The following is a 20,032-nucleotide window of genomic DNA, read 5'->3' on the forward strand; positions in this document are numbered from 1 at the left end:
TTTCTAACCAATTGATTTTGGCTCTGGTTTCTCATCTGGTTCAAGAACGATCACTATGGAGATCCTACACTACCAGTCCGCTGTCCTTGCTATCACAATTGTAATTTGGCATATTGATACAGTACGAAATTTCAATTGAGCAGATGGTGCCAGGATTTAGACTTATGCTTATCAGATACAGATGGTCCAAACAGTGAATTTATCTATTGGTTATTTTTATTTAGAGCAGGTTGCATATAAATGACTTCATATTATTTTTCCTTTGTGATTTTTGTTTTACTAGTGATTACAAATGATGTATCTTATTCTTTATCCTTCTGTGGACAAAGTCCTTTATTTTAATTAATACATATTTTCCCTCAATGTTGACCCAGATTGTCTCCCTTAAACCTGTTCTATTTGTTTTTCAGTTTTTCTGGAACAAGTGGGGGGAAAAAGAACAAACCAAACCTAAAACAAGCCATACTGTTAATTAGTTTGAAAGAAAAAGTCCTGTGGTTGACAAGAGTTCTTCATCATGCACCCCCACCCTCTCCATCCCCTGGTGAAAGTTGTCACTAGCAGAGCAGGACTTAGCACACAGGATCTGGAAGGGTCCATGCTTGCTACAGAGATGAGAAAACAAAGCCGAACATCAGAGAAACTGAGTAATTTATCTGAGGTCACATTGAAGTGCTTGGAAGAGTAATGACCAGAGCTCTGTCTTCACATTCCTGTATGGTGCTCTTTTCAGTCACTGAACTGCCTCCTGGATCCACTCTAGTTGCTTAGCATCAGATACTGTTACTAGCAACTGGCATTTTTCCCGCTTGGGGAAATTGATACCATCATTATGGAGAACAAACTCTCTGCCAACTTTCTGAAAAACCACAAATTCTGCAAACATTTCGTGGTTCTGATTCTGAAGGTGGGGCTTGTGCAAACAGATGGCTGTGGATTGAAAAAAAGATATTGCAGTGAGAGAGGTAGGAACAAAAATGCTGATTTGAATGTAGGATAATGAGAGAAGTAGGTCAGAGGATGCTACAGCTGAGAAGGTCTCAGGAAGGCAAATGTTTCACATAGATTTCGATTGTCTTCTTGAAGATTTTCAGAGACTGACTTCTCAATGTCCCTTAGGACTCCAGTATGTCACCACCCTAGGGTCAGTGAACTCCTATTACTTTCATTTAGAAGCTTCAGTTCCCTTTACTTTGGTAACTTTAAGACAAAGGTGATCACTTCTGTCCTTTAGTATGGAGGAAGTGAGAGTTGCCTAGTCAGTGTGACATAGTTGGGATTGAAACCTGTCCAGGTAGACGGATTCATTTGGTGAGTGGAATTATAACCAGGCTCGCGCTTCTCCATGGTCATCTGGTCTTACTGACTCATCTCAGTGACAGGCTTTGCTCCTTCCTCGGGAGCACAGTATATTAATCTCGCAACAGCCTTGCTGTCTGTTAGGGAGAATTGGGTTATAAGATGCTAGGATCTGGGAAAGGGATGATATAATTTGCATTCATCCAAAACAATTAATTTGAGCCCCTTTAGTCTGTTCTTCATCATCATTTTTTGGCTTGTCCCCATTCATCTATTCCATCAATGTTTACTAACTGCCTTTTGGTGCCAGGTACTAAGGATACAATTAGCTCAAGATGTTTGCTTGCAAGGAGCTTATGGTCCAGGGGAAGATTCAGACAAGTAGGTAGATGATTGCAATCCTTCCTGAGAAGCACGATGCTATGTGGGGATGAGGGAGCATACCCAATCGGAGAACCCCACGGGAGACAGTCAATAAATGCTTGTTGAGTGAGACAGGTCTTAAATTGCAGCTTACTAATGGTGTAATTTTTGGCAAGTCTGAGCCTCCGTTGTTTTATCTGCAAATTGGGGATAATAATACTTTCTAGATAGCCTCTCAGAGATTTTATGAGAGTCAATTAGAGCAATGCACTTAAAAGCACTTAAGAAACCATGATGCTGTATGAGGGAATTGTTAAAAGAAATGATGTGCTCTTCCTGGTATTCTGGTTGCCCATGGTATACGAATGTGGAAATTATTAAATTTGGGGTAAATTTCCTAACAGAATTGATTTCAGCCAAAGTAATGTGTCTATGGAAGCTCTTGAGAGACTTTAAAGTGTCTTCTTTACAAGACAAAACTACATGACATAGACCCCAGAGACAGTAACGAAGAATCTGATTTAGTTTGCATTCGGAGTGAAGAGGATTCTGGAAGACTTTTATTTCTTTTTAAAAGAGCTTTTAAGGATATGTTTACTTCTTCAAGTCCTGTCTTGACAGGCCTCTGAATTCCTAGTGATTAAATCCATGGTGTCACCAGATTCCTCTAGAAACCTTTGAAATAGCATAATCATGAACTACCTTGCCTTTTTCAATGCGTCCTCAACGTTGATGCCAAGGAAAATATAACAAGAAACAAGACAGTCTTTCCCATCAAACATCTTATAGTCTAATTGGTGGAACATGATTACCACACATAAAATGATAGTGAATCTGCACAATACATACATCATATGCAGGACTGGGGGCTGGGAATTAATCAGAGGTTTATGAAGGGATTGAGATCATATTGGCACTTGGAGGATGGATAAGATTTAGAGAAGGCTGAGTGGAACGGGGAAATTATTAAACTTTCTAAGTGAAAGGAAACGCTTAAACTTTGGAAATGAATAGAGTGAATGAATATTGCCAGTTTCTGTGATAATATTAGTGGCTTCCACTTGTTAAGTGCTTTTCTATATATTACACGTAGCCTAAAATGTTTCCATATATTACCACATTTAATCTTTAACAGTCCCATGAAGTTGCCACTCTTCACATCTCTATTTTATGTATGAGAAAATTGAGCTTCAGAGACATTAAGTAGTGTGTCATGAAACACATAGGTAATAAATGGTAAAATGAGGTTTTACACTAAGATATATCTGATCCTAAAGTCCATGTTATTAGCCATCATATTATGCCACCTTCTGACTCTTAAGTGCATCAGAAGGGTTTCAAATGAATAACTCACATTTACTAAGAAATCAGCAGTTTTGAAACTTCCCAAGTATCTCTTTAAATTAGAATCCCCTTCTTTCTGTACAATAATGGTGGTTTTTTTTTTTTTGCTTTGTGTTTTTAACACTTAATTTTTTTAATTTTTGAATAATTTAAGTCTCAAAGAAGAGTTGAAAAAAAACTGTACAAAGCCCTGCCTACCCTTCCTTCAGCCTCTTATGTTAACATTTTACACAACCATAAAAGTTACCAAAACTAAGACATTGACCTTAGTACAATACTATTAGCTAAAGTATGAAACTTAATGGATTTCACCATTTTTCCCAATAGTGTCCTTTCTATTTTAGAAGATCCCATGCAGGATCCTACATTGCATTTAGTAGTCATGCCCCCATCATACTACCTGTGACAGTGCCTTGGTCTTTCCCAATCTCTTAGGACCTTGACACTTTTGAAGCCAGTCAAAGTCAGTTACTTTGACTAATGCCTCCCAGTGTCTGATGTCTGATGCTTTCTTACGACTAGGTTGAGACTATACATTATTGGGAAGGATGCTGGAGAGGTGATGTGTCCTTCTCAGGGCTTCATATCAGGGTGGTATTTGGCGACAAAACATCATTTTAAAATACCCCTCGGTGCTATGTGATTGTTCAGGCTAGTGAGGAGATAAAAGAGGAAATGCATCTCTGAAGAGAACAACAGTTGGGTTGGTATAAACGGGAGGTGATGAGCTCTCATCCTTCTATCTTGTTCTTTACACTTGGAATCTACACTAGGTAGAACAAGCCAGATTCCTCTATCAAGTCATGCATGGTGCCGGAGGTCCTCTTCTTAACTCTGAAATTCACTCCGAAGTGTCTTAAATTTCTGTTTGAACTTGATTTTTTGCTTTGATAGCCTGGGGGTACTGAGAGTGGAAAGAAAGGCTCTAAACGATTAAAAAAAAATCCAAATAATGCAGTTCCCCACTGACCTTACTCATGCTCTCAAAATGCTGTTCAGGAGCATTAAAGGATGGGCTTGAAAACTCGACATACAACTTTCATTATGGTTGATGTGGAAGCGTTATATTGAAGAACTCATGTCTGGGAATAATAGGCTATTACAGTAGAATCACTTGTCTTACAGGCAGCCTTGAATTTTATACACGTAGATTGGAAATTGCAATCAGATTAATTAAATATATAGTATTTTTTATACTAATCCCTTCCTTAATCACTGACTTTGGTGGGTATTTTAATTATTTCAAGGAGGCAAATAAGGCTTCAATATGAATAAAAATGAAAGGATTGTGAGTATAAAGACTTCATTGCTAGTGCTCCCCTGCTGAATATAGTGATTTCCTGGTTACCTGATCTGCAATGAATTGTACGTCAGTGGCACAGAAGAGTACAATGCAATCATTCAGGGTGCCAGGTTTTGCCTACGAAGCATAAATATTTGAACATTTGCATTACCGTTTCTGAATGAGTGGATTAAGTAGCTATGAAATATTAACTCATGTTCTTTCGGGTATGATTGAACAATTACATTCGGTCTTTACCCTCCCTCCCCAGGAAACACACGCACGCATGCGCGCGCGCGCACACACACACACACACACACACACACACACACACACAAACCCCTGTGTTCTATGAAATGTGAAAAGAATCTCATTTCAATGTCTTGCTTCACTTCACTGTGCCACGTCTATGATATGATACTGTAACCATGTTGCAGTTGAGCATTTAAGGTTCCCGCTCTGTTCTGTAGAGGAACAGTACATGAATGCACCCCACTGTCTCTAAAAGTTGTTAGTAAGTTGAAATTTATAAATTCAGAAGCAGAGCTGGCAATCTAAAGAGCTTGTGGTTTTTTTTTTTTTTTTTTTTGAAAGGGAAGGTTGTTTTTGAAATGTGTTTCATGTTTTGTAGACTAGCTATTATTAATTATTAAGAGATATTAAAGCAAGATCCATTACATGGACTTCCAAAACCAGGAACTCCTTACTTATCTAGAGACCATATACTGGCATTCTAGTTTACAGATAGGGGTCATGTTAGTCTTACCTATAAAATATACATAGTTCTTAGCAGGTGGCTTTTTCTAGAAAATGATAAACATTTAACCATAACACAATTTATTATTATTATTGAATAAATTATGCAAACCATAGACAATCATCTTCGTCCCCCTACCCCAATAATGCATTTGCCAACTTCCCAGCTAATGTGCTGCTATCGTGACATATTTTAAGTCTACGTGTATTTTAAATCTCACCAGACATTATAATAATTTTAGTTTATTATAAGTAAACCAATATTGACATGCTATTATTAAAGTACCCAATTTATTCAGACTCCCTTAATTTTTACATAGCATTCTTTTTCAGTTCTAGGATCCCATCCAGGATACCATATTACATTTAGTTGTCTTATTTCCTTAGGTTCCTCTTGGCTGTTGGTTTTCTAATGATTGGGGTAGGGCTGTGGTCTTTTGAGGGGAAGACCACACAGGTAAAGTGCCATTTTTATCATGTCCTATCAAGGGTACGCACTCTCAACATGACGTCACTTTTGACGTTGACCTTAATCATTTGGCGGAGGGAGTGGTTGTCAGGTTTCTCTACTATAAATTTACTTTTTTCCCCCCTTTCCCACTCTATTCTTTGGAAAGAAGTCCTATGCCCACCCACACTTAAGGAGTGGAAAGTTATCCTCCTCAAAGGTAGAATATCTACTTAAATTATTTGGAATTCTCTTGCATGGGAGATTTGTCTCTTCTTTCCCATTTATTTCTTTATTTAATCATTTATTTACGTTATAGACATTTATTTTATACTTTGAATTACAGTGCAACTGTGCATTATAACTTTATTTTGTTGCTCCGGTTGTTTTGGCTCTGACCATGGGGAGTACTTTCAGTTGACGCCTGTGTTCCTTTGACAAAGCTCCGTAATTGTGGGGCTTTTGTTTTTGTGTTTTGTCTTTTTTTTTTTAGCACTTCATTATTTTCTGGTACTTCAAGATCCTCTAGGCTTATTTTGAACATTTCCTTCCCCTGTCCTGGGATCAACCGTTTCCCTGAGAAGTCCTGGTTTCTTTTCTTGCATAATGGTATTAGAAATAAAAATCTGAGTTCTAGGTGAGCTCATTGCTGCTGGGATGACTCTCTCTGACTCTCTCTCTCTCTCTCTCTCTCTCTCTATATATATATATGCACACACATACCTACATTTTATACAGATAGTGTAACCATCTTTATCTGTATTAAGCTAAATATGTCTTCATACTGATGTCTCTTACCCTAATCTTTTAAAGTATGGATTGTTCTAGTTTCCTCCCTTCTTTTCTCTGTAAACTCCCTCTCCCACAGTGAGAAACTTGCTCCAACTATCTGCCATCCATTTACGTGATTGTTCAGTTCTCGTTTGCATGTATAGCAAATTCAGAATTGTTAACCTATACCCTGAGGACACAACTTTACCAACTAGAGAGAATAGTGCTTTTGTACAATTTCTTTTGTTTTAGTCTTACAGATTCCATTTATTTCCATAGTTACTTAGTTCAGCACGTTTTTTCTCCATCCTCTTCAGTGAGGTTGTTTCATACATTTGCAATATGATCAGATTGATTTGGTTCTTCTCTCTCTCTTTTTACAAATCCTTTTGTTACATCATGTTTTACTTTGGTTATTTTCTTCTGACCTATGATCTGGTTCATTAACTCTCTCTCCAACAGGGCCTACTATACTATTAAAAACTTTCTTTGGGTTCTTGATTTTGATTGTTATAATTTTCCATTACATGTTTTTATACTTAGTTCTTTTTGAAACGGTTTCCAGTTCCCTGTCAAAATTCTCAATTATGTCAATCATCTGTTTGAACATATTAAATATAATCTGTGTCTCATGACTTTATTATTTGGATCCTATGTAACTTTGTTTATGTTATCTGTTTCCTTTACCATTTGGTTTGTGATCCTTCTGTCTCATTTCTTCTTCTGCCTGTTTTTTTTTTTTTAATTGAATTCCAGACATTGTATTTGAAAAAATGTTAGGGTAAAGTGAGGTCTAAGATGGTCTTACTCTAAACGGAATTTATTTTTGCTTCTAGCAAAACACTAGGGCCACTAGAAGTCCTGGATTACCTTAAGCCAAATTCAAGGATTGAGATGATTTGAAACAGGACATCTGCCATTGTAAAGATTGATCTTTTTATGGTAGATAGCTTTTTTGGGGTACTCAAACCAGAGCTTTCCAGGTCTCCCCCTTCATGGTGGACTTAGGACTTTAATTTTTGTCTTCTAACTCAATGCTCTCAAAATCTCTGCTCAGTTTCTTAGTCATCTGTTTTGGATTGACCAGTGCCCAATGACTTCCTTAGAAAGAGGTGGTTGGGTCAAATGATCTGGAAGACCCTTGAGTATGGGGCACTGAATTGTGCTTAGACGTAGTTCCTACCTATTTCTATTTTAGCTGTGAGACTAAAAGTATACACAGGAAACATTGAGAGTCATTTGGGTAATAGAATGCTAAATTGCATTGTATAGACAAATAGAGAAAAGAAGAGTCTAAGTTAAGTTGCACAATATAGAATAAGAACAAAACAGGTACATAAGGGAGAAACTGGTGAGGGTTGCTGTCCAAGTCATGGAATTGGACTGACTGGCTTCTTTTCCATTTTTACACTTCCACATCAGATATACTCTTTGGTCAAGTGGATATGTCAATTTAGTCTATCTCAATTTTAACAAAATAACCCCTTTAATAAATTAAACCTGTATTTTCGTTTGGGGTTGCAGAGATACCTCTATTTTTTAGATATCTTTCCCAACGGGCCTTCAGAAGTGGACCCACTTCCGATTTTCTCCCCTTCCCTTTTCATATCTGCCAGAAGCCTTGGTGTGGTTAGAATTCTAGCTTTAACTTTGCGTATTGTTAACTGTGTGGCATTTTGAACTTCACATTCTTTATCAAGAAATGAAATAAAATGTAATAGTGAAAGTGAAGCTTCTCCAAAGCTGAATCACTTATGAATTATGCATTATTAATATTACTTTGGCATGTCATCAGACTGTGAATTATGGGGGTAATGATAAGATTAGGAAAACTCCAGAGAAGGGAAAATAATGTTTATTATTCTGTTCAAAGTTGATTGAGACACTAAAAAACCTGAATTGTAATTTCTTGCTTATTTATTCATTTAACTATTTATTCATCCATTTACTTATTTAATAAATAATTACCGAGTGTCTTAAATGCGCCTGGCGTTGTGCCAGATGCTGGGAATTTCAGAGCAAATATGCATAAAATCTTTGTCTTTGAGGAGCTTACCGTCTAGTGAGGGAGATAAAAATTAATCAAAGAATCGGACTAATCAATTTGAAGTCACAACTGTGGTAGATACTTTCATGGAGAGGACTATGTTATTATAGAAGTATATATACTGAGAGGATGGAAGATTTGGCCTGGTCAGAGAGGTTAGAGAAAACATCCCCAAGGAAGTGATGGTTGCTGTGAGACCTGAAGTGTAGGGTTGATGGATGAAGTAAGGGTATTCCAGGTAAAGGGACTATCATCTGCAAAATTTCTGAGGTGAGAGGAAGAATGACATGTTCACAGATCTTAGAGAAGTCCAGAATGTCCGGAAGGCCAAGGCAAAGAGGAAGTGGAACATCAGATGGGTTTGAGAGACGTGCAAGGTCCAGACCCGGTAGTGCTTTGTGGCCATGGTAAGGATTCTGGTCTTCATCTCAAGGACATTGGGGGACCCACTGAAGTGTGCAGGGGAATGTTACAATCATAAGGATGCTGTATTACAGAGATTAGGTGATGTCTGGGCAGAGAGATGATCTTCATCGGCCTTCATGTCAGGTAGCTGAATACTCTATTTTCTGTCATTATGTTCACAGAGAAGAGTAATTTAATGTGAAATCCTCAATGTAAAGTGGGATTTGTAACTTTATGCCTTGGAGTGCATTATCCAAAAGGCACTGAATATAATTCTAGGTAGCATTAAAACATCATCAGACTACGTCCATTTGCTCAATGACTAAATGGTGGCTATTTTGCAGAAGTCATTAGGATAAAAACAAGCCAAATTTGGCTTTGAGTTACATCCATGAAACATTGATTTAAACAGCAAAATATTGGGAATATTCAAACAATCAAATTCTTTCTTCAAAATGCTTAAAATGTAGTGGAACAAAAATAGATAATATAGAACTTTGATCGTGTTTGATATCTTATTAAAGTTTTAAATGTTTGGTTTGTGTTGACTTAGGAAGAATTGAATGTAAGATATTTTCTATGCTATCTTTAAGTCCTCTCAGATAAAACAGAATGACTAAATGGTAACTGAACTTTGACCAGGTGCCATCACAGTGTTCTCCCTAGCTCCTCCTGATTTCCTTTTTTTCCTACTCACCTCCCCTCTTCAGGCCCTCTGACTGCTGTGTTCTTCCCCTGACCTCACATTGCTTTGTTTGTTGCACTCGCCCAGTATTTCCTCCTCTGGCTGTGTATTAGGAAGAACATGACCCCTAGAGTCATTTTTACATTGGTCTGGTTCTTAGCACCATTCGATGTCAACAATGTGATCTTAAGCAAATCACTGAGCTTTCTGCAGTTTGATTTTCTGTTACTCTAAATGTGAAACAGTGCTGGGCTATCTTACAGGGATACTATGATAAATCAGGTAATTGTGCAAAAGTGCGTAACATAGTTTCTATGAGAATATATTTTCCAAAGATGGCTGTAACAATCCCATCCCCTACACCCTTTTACAATGCAGTCAGCTACCTGACATCAGGAGGTGGGGCTCATGTCCACTCCGTGGCTCGTGACTGCTCTGACCACAGAGTATGATGGAAATAATGGTCTGTGACTTCCAAGGCTGGGTCGTAAGAGGTACTGCAGCTTCTGCCTGTCTGATGGCATACTCTCTCCTGGTGTCCTGAGTTGACATGGAAGAAGTCTGATCACCCTGGAGGATCCCAAACACATGGACAGGCCACATGTAGGTGCTTGGTTAAAAGCTCCAGTTGAAGTTCCAGCCAACAGCCAGCACTGGCTGCCAGTTGTGTAAGTGAAGGCACCTTCAATTGATTTCAGTTCCCAGTAATCAAGTCTCCCTAGCCAAGGCTCCGGACATCATGGAACACCAAAAAACTATTCCCACTTTGCTGTTTGAATTCCTGGCCCATAGAATCTGTGAATGTGATAAAATAGTTGTTTCCTGCTAATTGTGGCATAGTTAGGTATCAGTAGTAGTTTTCAATAAATTCTAGCCATTATTACCATGAGTATGATTAGTATAATTACCTACTTCACAGGGTAATTTTTATGTAGTACATTATCAGAAAAATAAGCAAACCAATCTTATTGATCATGAACATATAAAGTCTGGAAGAGGTTGTAGAATATTTCTTTATTTTCTGACTAAGTCAGTCTTCAATGGGCATCTAAGAGCCCCTTCTCTCTCAGGCCTTCCCTCCCATTTCTCTAATTTTCTTGCCATCTATTTGCCCACTGCTCCTCCCCTAATCTACTCAGGGTTTTGGCTCCATCTTGGTCTGGAGAATGGGGTCTGAGTTTTTTTTTCTTTTATAGTTATAGTCAGTTTACAATGTTGTGTCAATTTCTGGTGTAGAGCACAATTTTTCAGTCATACATGAACATACATATATTCACTTTCACATTTTTTTCACTGTGAGCCACCACAAGATCTTGTATGTATTTCCCTGTGCTCTACAGTATAAACTTGTTTATCTATTCTACATATACCTGTCAGCATCTGAGCTATTTGAATGCTCAGCACTGGCCTCAGGAGGAGACATGTGAATTTTGGATTCTTCATTTATGTCGTAAGTATTTTTTGAGCTCTTATTATGTGGTACTGGGAATACAGCAATGAGTAAAACAGACAAGACAACCTTGCCCTGATGGCACTTACATTCTGGTCTAGAAAAGTATATTCTAGTTTGGACCAAATAAATAACTAAAATCTGTAGTATTGTAGTTGGGGATAAGTTCTATGGAGAGGCATATGGCAGAGGACTGAGAAGAGTGTGGGAGCAGTGGTGCCATTTTAGAGAGAGTGGCCAAGGGTGACCTCATGGTGATGATGGTGATGGAATTCTAGTAAAATCTTAAAAGAGGCAAAAGAGAGAGCCTTATAGGTATCTAGAAAATTTATTTTGCGCAGAAGGACCAGGAAGAACAAAGGCCTGAGGTGGGAGTAGGTATGAGTGTTTAAGGAACAACAGGGAGGCCAGAGAGGCTGAAGCTGAGTGGGTGAGCAGAAAATGGGCAGGAGATGCGGGCAGAGAGGCTTGTGGGTTACATGGTGTCAAGCCTTGTATGACATGGTGAGGACCTTGACTTCGACTCTGAGACCAGAGAACATTGGGAGGTTTTGAGCAGAGAAATAGTGACATCTGACTTTCACTTTAACAGGCTGCTTCTGACAGTTGTGTTGGAAGTAGACTGAATAGGGACAAGGGTGAAAGCAGGGAGGCGAGTCAGGTCTCCACGGCGATTGTCTGGGCAGGGCACAAATACGATGCAGGCTGTGGTAGCAGCAGTGGAGAAGGGGAGAAATGGCCTCTGGCTGTGGTGATGAATTAGAAGAGCCAAAGATGCCTTCATGGTTTCTGTTTGGACAACTAGAAACCTATAATGACCGAAAAAAGGGAAGACTGTTGGAGAGAAGTCTGAATTTTGGAATGTTGAAGTTAGGATGCCTGTTAATCTCCATGGTGGAAGAACCTTTTTCAAGCTAAATACTGCCTGCCTCTCCTTAAAAAAAAAAAAAAAAAAAAAAAATCAGTATTATGATGTTAATAGACGCTACCACTTTTTTTCAGTCTTATCAAAGATCCTGACCATGTAAATCAGATTAAGTTGCTTTCCTAATTAAAACTGTCCAATGGCTTCTCACCATCTCTAGAATAAAATCTAAGTTTTGGGGTTTGTTTACCTGAGTCTCCAAGACCTTTCCTGTGTGTGTTGCCTTGTGATACCATCCTCTTCATTCATTATGCTGCTTCTACAGGGGTCTCTTGATCATGCCAAGACTGCTTCAGTCTTAGGGACTTACAATTGCTAGTCTCTCTTTCTGGAATATTCTTTCCACTTTTTCTTTTGTACTAGAGACTCTTTCTGATCATTTAGATTGCAGACCATGTATTAGCTCCTCAAAAAGCTCCTTTGTAATCATCATTTTCTTCATCGTACTTCTCATCCTATGAAACTATTCACTTACTTATTTATACATTCATTGATTATCTCTCCCCGCCCCTCCTCCACAGGGTATCTTATCTGATTAGTTTGCCACTGTCTTCCCAGCACCTAATACAATATCTGGCACATTCTAGGCACTCGGGAAATATCTGTTAAATAAGTGAATAGAAGTAGGAAGAAAAGAAGGGCGTAGAGAGAAAAAACACTATTCTCTCTCATAGTCAAATAAAAAAAGCATATATCACATATTGTCTTTATGTTGGCTCCAATTTCGCCTCCATTGAGTAATGTGTTATGTTATAGACCTTACACATTGCAAAGTATTTCTTGTGGGTTTTTGAACTAAGAATACAAGGTCAGATCATTTCTACTTTATTAAATTAAGGCTCACAGGGACCAGATAACTTCTCAAGCTTACACTGCTTTTACGTGACAGTCTGACCTGACCTTGAATCAGTGTCTCTTGACTTTGAGCCTGGTGTTCTTCCCGTACGCCGTGCTAGTTCTCTGTGACACCGTAGGCACTGATAATGTCACAAGAAGCAGCATGTAACCAAATGGGTCAGATAAAATTAGAAGTGGTCTCAAATTTTGCTGACTGGAGTCTTTGCCCATTTTTAGAACTACAATCAGATTTATTAATACCTTCTGGCTCTGGTATGTTTAAATAACTATCTTAAATTTACATACATATTCCTCAGACTGACCACGGGCAGTGTAACTGAGAATACAAGCAACTTCACTGGGAATGTGCTCCTTTTAAAATTTTTACCTGATTGCAGTCTCTAGGGCTTTATAATCTCTGAGAAGCCAGAATTAACAGTGAGTTGTAATATGTTCAGAGACCACAACACTTTCCACAGCATTCATGGCAGGGTGAGGGGTTGTGAGCTATTTCCACCTGGGGATGTTTCTGGCACAGCTGTACAGAAGAGGACCCATGGGGCACTGGCCCTTTCTGCAGATGTTCTGCTGCCATGTCAGTTTACCCATGGCAACAACGATGCACACTGAACAGAGGTGATACTTCAAGCGGCAGGGGCAGCGTACTCTTCTGAGGGATCCTGTAGCCCAGAGGCCACACAATTGCTGTTTTACTTGGGAATTCTCTGTCTTTACTTACTTCACTTTCTTACATTGCCTTTGCTTTACTTTACTTTGCTAAACTCACTGTGCTTAGGACTGTGCCTGTGTTGCGGGGTAGAGCAGAGATGCAAAATCTAACCTTAGTTCCCAGAAGTAAACAGTTTAGGAGGAAGGTATAGAACTTATTTTCAAACAACTACCATCGAAATTAGAATTTGGGATCGATGTAGCCTGGAATGTGTGGGTAAAACCTTGTTCCTTGGAGTCAGACAGACGTGGAGTTCAGGCTGTGGCTCTACTCCCTACGGGTTAGGTTGTTTTAGACACGGTACTTAACCTCCCTCAGGCTTGATGTGTCATTTCACATCATTACACTCAGGATATATTTATGTTCTTGGCACATAGTAGTTGCTTGGTATCTGTTAGCTTTTATGTGTGTGTGTGTATATATGTATGTGTATACATATATGAATGTGTGTGTGTATATATATGTGTGTGTGTGCGTGTATATGTGTATTATGTATAAACTTAAGTGGTTTCTATTCCTTCTGGTCTTAGTAAGTGACTGCATTTTTGCATTAAGGAAATACCATTAGTAAAGCTGGAAAGGGGGAAAGTGCAGGGTATACAGGGAAGTGACCAGTCCCAGTTTGGCCAGCTTCTATGATCTGCGTGGAGAAGTCTTGAAATGTAAGAGATAAATCAGAGAGAGTCAATTAAGGTGAAGCTTGAGTTTTGAGTGAGGAGCTGAGGAATCTGTATTTAAATCAACAGATGCTGGCAGGTAGTGAAGGTTGGTGTACTGTCTAAAAGGGAATTCTGGAGCCAAAGTACCAAGGTTCACACCCCACCTCCACTGTTCACTGCTGCATGATGCTGGGCAAATTATGTACTTTCCCTCTGCCTCAGTTTCCTTGTGGGTGATAATAGCAATGTCATAGGCTTCTTGTGAGCATCATGAGATACTACAAGTTCATTATTTGCTGAGAGCCTGGCCAAACACTAAATAAATGATAGTTGTTGTTATTACTATTATTATTATTATTATTATTATTATTATTATTATTAGACCAGAACTGAGTAGTTGATTTGCAAGTAGCAGAAACAAAGATAGTCCTTTCAGTGTTATAACTAAAATCCGCTTGGTGATGAATTTTGAGTAAGACAACCATAAAAATGGCATTTTAAACCTTTTCTCCAATCCCCGAAGATCTATATTTTCTCCAAGAGTTTCCTGACCATTTATGCACTCAATTTCTAGCTGGAGGTGATTTTAGGAATTTCGATGCAGAGCGCAATGTGCACATGCAATTTACATATACAGACATTCCATTGGCAGCATGTAGTTTGTGATCTGTCAATATAGTGTCGGTAGTAAATCCATTCCTCAAAAGTTGGGTGTACATTAGTTTTTGTAAACTGAATATTTTAAGCAAAGAAAGTGAAGCCGTCTTTAGAAAAATGCTATCATTAATTTATTTTTAAAATGTAAGGGACTGCTACACCATTTGTCATCTTGCTAAATCCAAGTGTTCATTTATTTGGGTGGGCAAAAGCCTGCAGAAATAGTTTCTATCAAATAGTATTATGGAGAGGGCTACCAAAAGCCAAATCAGAGTTAATCTTAATTTTTTTCTTTTCTGCCTTTTCAGAAAATCTACATATATTTCAACCTACCATTATTAATTTTCAGCCCATCAGTTTTCTTTAGGTGCAAACACTGGACAGGTGGCCTTAGTGCTTTTCATGAAAACTTAAAGTCGATGAATAATAAATGGCAATGTCACTTCTCTAGAAAAACCCAAAGAGCCCAGAGTGCTCACCTTTCATTAGCACAGGCTAGGGTGACAGCTGGCATCAGCAGTCTCACAGGTGAATTTTTCTCTCGGTGGGGTTCAACCAGATCACACAGAATCATTCCACTGAGTTCTTTGGACTTCAGGGAGATAATGAGGCTCATGTCAGAAAACCTTAATGGAACATTTTGCTGGAAAAGACATATAACTGGATCACGCTACATTAGGCAAGTCTCAGGGCAAAGGCTGAGTGTCAGGGAAGCTTCCTCTGTCTCAAGCTATCTCTAACTCAGTGACTACAGCATGGCTATCACAGCCTAAGGCAGGTTCTTTTTTTCTCATCTTGTTTTGTCTTATTTTTCTCCTTCCCCACCTGCCTCCCACCTCCTTGCTCTTCTTTTCCATCCTTACTGTGAGTTGATGTCTCCACTTTAAAGAATTCATTTGGTCAATTTTTTACAACCTGTTGTTTAAAACCAGACCTACTTGGAGCCATTTCTAATTCTTTTAATAAAGAGAGTGGAGTTAAGAATATTATAATTTAGATGTGTCCGTTTGGGAAGGGATTACCAGCCACATCCAGGATGTTTTATGCTTGAGGATCCATGGTCATCTCTCCATGTACCAAATGAGCACCATTTCCATGGTCATCTGTATCCTCAAGTCAGCAGTTTTCTCCTCCTACCCAACCACTTACAGGTGTTACATGTTAATATAAGAAATAATTATACATTACTGATAGATATCCTGTGTATCTCTTCTAGTCATGTAATACTGGAATCTGGGTATCAGCAAACAGTTTTTATTATAATCTCCAAACGTCTATAAAAAGTGAGAGTTGTGTAGACAAACCCCCCTTCAGGGACTGTGATACTTCATGTGGTCTTGTATCCTCCTGAGCCCCAGAATTGTGACCAACACAAAGTTTCCTCGCCAACCTGATTGTCTACTTATCAAATGTATTTCCTTTTCAAAAGTAGGGAATAACTTTATATAGTTTTACTACTTGGAACCCCTCTTACCCCCACCCCCACTTTTTTTTTTTTTTTTTTGGTTCAAAAATGAACTTGTACACATATGGCTGTAGAAAATAACAATCTTTTTTTTTTTTTTAAGAGGAACATTTGGGCATCTTTCTATTGCTTTCTCAAGATGTTACACGTGTTGAGTGGAGAGGAACTTGTAACAGGCTTTTTCCTCGCCTAAAAATGTATCTTTTATTACAAGTTGATATGGCGGCTGTTTGAAGGTACTTGACCCTGAGAGATTAAATGCCTCCAAAAGAAGGGGAAAATATATCTAATGAGACCAAATTAAATGCTAATGCTAATGATAGCTGGAAGCATGTTTTATACTTGGACCTTTAAGAGACAGCTGTTTCAAATAAAATTCCCTGTTTGTTTGTTTATTTATTTGTTTACTTATTTATTTATTTATTGGATTAAAAAAAGGATTGTTGGCTATGTTTATACTAAATCACAATCATCTTGATCCCATATGGGACTCGGGGAAGAAGTAGGCAGTTGACTGTGGGCATCTCTAGGGTAACAACCTGTTGTCTACAGACCTGTGTATCTAAGGCCTGGGTAGGACTCCGGAGAAAACCGATCTGGTTGGCAAATGCATATCCTAACACTCACTACACGATCTGGAAAGCACTTTCCTTGAGATTAAGAATAAGTTGGCAACTCAACCAGAAGAACTTCTTTCTCTTTGAATGTGTTGACTCTTGCCCCAACTAATTTCTGATATTGAATGAAAAGGGCAAATCACCTTTAACTTCGAGAAAAACGTAGTTTCTGGAACTCAAAGTTAATTCAATTCTAAAATCACATCATTTTGCTTCAGACAACTGAGGGGCATATAAAACTACCAACATTTAGCAAAGAGGAAAACCTAAACCAACCATAAGATTTTGAGCAAATAAAAACCTTTGAGAATGTCTGACTCTTGGAAATGATAAAGTGGAGATTTGGAGAAATTAAGTGATTTAGCTGAGGTCGTTCAGATAATTATTGGCAGAACTAGATCTCCAGAAGTAGGTTCCTGGCTCATTCACAGTCACTCAGGGAGGTAATAACACGGCAGATGTCAGGCCAGTACTTCATCCAGTTTTTGCTCCTACAAATTGTACTGGGATCCTGTTACATCTCCACTGGATAAAATGAGATTATGGCTATTATGTTGCTATTATCTGGGTGTGAATCCAGACATTTCAGATCTAGATGCCCCATTTCTTAAACTACACTCTATTCTTCATTGATCGGGAATTGCCCATGGGAAAAGGTGCAGCATCGTTTGGACACAAAACAAACAAACAAAAAAGGTGCAATGATGGTTCTTTGCAGGGAGAAAGCATCACATTCTACATTCTGTTCTTATTTGGAGTCTAAAAGCAAAGAAACTCTTCAATTACTGTAAGTGCCATGACCTCGATCAAAACAATTGATTTCTGTGGACTTCTTTTTTTTTTTTTCTCATTTGAAAAAGAAAAACAAAAAACAAATGATCAGGGAGATTGCAAAATCTTATGCTAAGAGAAAGATTGTCAGCGTGCTAAGAGAAAGATTGTCAGAGTATCTGTTTGAGGTTCTGCAAACAGAATCATTCATAAGTTAGTTTTTAGGAACAGCGAGTAAATTTACACCTTCGTGTTCATTATCTCCTGTGCTGCATGAGGAAGGACAGTATCAGGAAAGACAAATAACTGTAACCCCCACTCCCCCAAAGTCCCCCAGTGTTGCTGGAGAGTAGGCTCTTGTTTCATACAGGAAAGAATTCAAGAGTGAGTCATAGGGAAGTGAAAGTAGATTTATTCAGGGAGATACACACTCTGTAGACAGAGTGTGCTCCATCTCAGAAGGAGAGCGACCCTGAGGTACGGGTGTGGTTAGTGTTTATACACTGGATAATTTCACATGCTAACAAGTGGGAGAATTATTCCAAATATTTTGGGGAAGGGGCAGGGAGTTCCAGGAATTGAGCCCCCTCCCACTTTTTGGCCTTTTATGGTCAGCCTCAGAACTGTCATGGGGCCCGCGGATGTGCCATTTAGCACGCTGATGTATTATAATGAGTCTATAATGAGGCTCAAGGTCTACTGGAAATCGAATCTTCCACCATCTTGGGCATAGTTGATTCTAATTAGTTTATGTCATATCCTCCAGGGCTGTGTCATTTTCACGGTTGTGCCTTGCCCCCTTCCCTCCTGTCTCACAGGGAGACTTTTAATAGTGATGGTCTGTCTGTTTGACTTCCCCTGGGGCTAGACAAAAAGACATGCCTTCTATATAGAAGAAATTTCTTTTTACCTATTTTTATATATCTTGCAATAACCTTTAATGAAAAAGAATATGAATACAAATATCTGTATGTGTATGCATGACTGGGACATTGTGCTGTACACCAGAGACTGACACACTGTAACTGACTGTACTTCAATTAAAAAAATAATAATAATAAGATGTGCCTTCTTAATAACATTATAAAAACAACAAGAAGTCCTAAGAGGTCTAGTGACCAAAATGGGGAGTTTGAGGGTCATTCATCATGTTGCTAGAGGAAAATCAGTGTTTACTAGAAATTTTAGGACTTTAATACTACTGCATGGGAAGGATATCGTACCATCAGTGGGATTACACATCAGGTAAAACAGGCTCAGATAATAAATAAATATGCTCAACATCTCATGTAGAGAACTTGAGAAGGTGTGTATTGATATCTTAAAATCTGTAAGCTGTTGATAGTTGTTTCACGTGAGGAATGGTGAGAGATCAGAATATGCAGGGTGAAGAATGTGGCAAAAAATTGAGCCTTCTGTAAAGCAATCTGTAGATCATAAGCACTAAGAATTTTTTTGTGTGTCATACTTATCATTCCACTTTATATTCGACTTGCTTATATATGTATCTGCATCCCTCCCAGGGCAGGTGTGTGTAAATTATTTACACTGACATCCCCCAAAGCACAGTATTAAACAACTGAATTCAAGGAAGTGTTTTTATTCTAAAACACTCCTCCCACCACCAAAATAGAGGAGCCTCAATTTCATAGAACTGTAAGAAAAAGCTTTTTATAAATGTTCATGAATCGTAAGACTCATCGCTTTTTATCTGCAAGGTAGGACAGATTCAACTGAGGACTCCTACAGTGATTCACTCCTTAGTGAATCACTAAGACAAACCTAATTGTTTCAAGTTTGCAAATCCTAAAATAACTTCAAACAACCATTTCTCTTCTTTTCATCCCATGGAGTAATCGGCAGAAGTTTGGGCATAGTTTATTGTTAGACTCTGGAAAGTCAGTTTATCATGATGACTTGTGCAGTGTTTGAGACTGCCAACTTCACCTGGGATGTCATAGCATCGTCTGTCATCCCCACCAACCTAGAAGAGCTTTATAAGACCTGAATTGCCTGGAGCTGTATAGATCATCTGTGATCATATTTTCCCTTTGACTATATGTACCTCCCTCTTACTTCATTGAGCTATACTCCAATGTTTCAATTTCACCAACGTTTATACTATTTAAGACTATTTATTCTTTTATGCATCAAACATAGACTATTTTCTATGTGCGAAAAGACACAATACTACTTCCTATGAATGCTAAAATATGTAAGATCAAGACATAGTGACCAATGAGATTGGAAGAATAGCTGTATGAAGACAGCGTCCTACATACACTGGACCTTCAGTAAGTACCTACACACTGTAATTTCTGTCTTCAAAAAAACTTATAAATGAGTTGATAAGTGTCATGGTTCTATCATAGGTATTAATCATGTTATTCAGGTTAATCATTAGAAAAATACATATTGAATGCTTTAAATGTACCCTAAAAGTGCACGTATAAAAGATGCTAGCAGGCCCTCTGCTCAAGAACCTTTTATTCAGCTGGAGAGACAATACTGGTTAAAGGTA

General features: G+C 38.4%; 1 protein-coding gene across 1 annotated transcript in view; it reads left to right on the forward strand.

The window, feature by feature from the left end:
- Nucleotides 1–20,032, forward strand: part of KCTD16 (potassium channel tetramerization domain containing 16) — a 244,851-nt gene that overhangs the window by 26,679 nt on the left and 198,140 nt on the right. The gene's annotated exons all lie outside the window — the stretch shown is intronic.

The sequence above is a fragment of the Camelus dromedarius genome, chromosome 3 (assembly GCF_036321535.1).
Source record: "Camelus dromedarius isolate mCamDro1 chromosome 3, mCamDro1.pat, whole genome shotgun sequence".
Lineage (NCBI taxonomy): Eukaryota > Metazoa > Chordata > Mammalia > Artiodactyla > Camelidae > Camelus > Camelus dromedarius.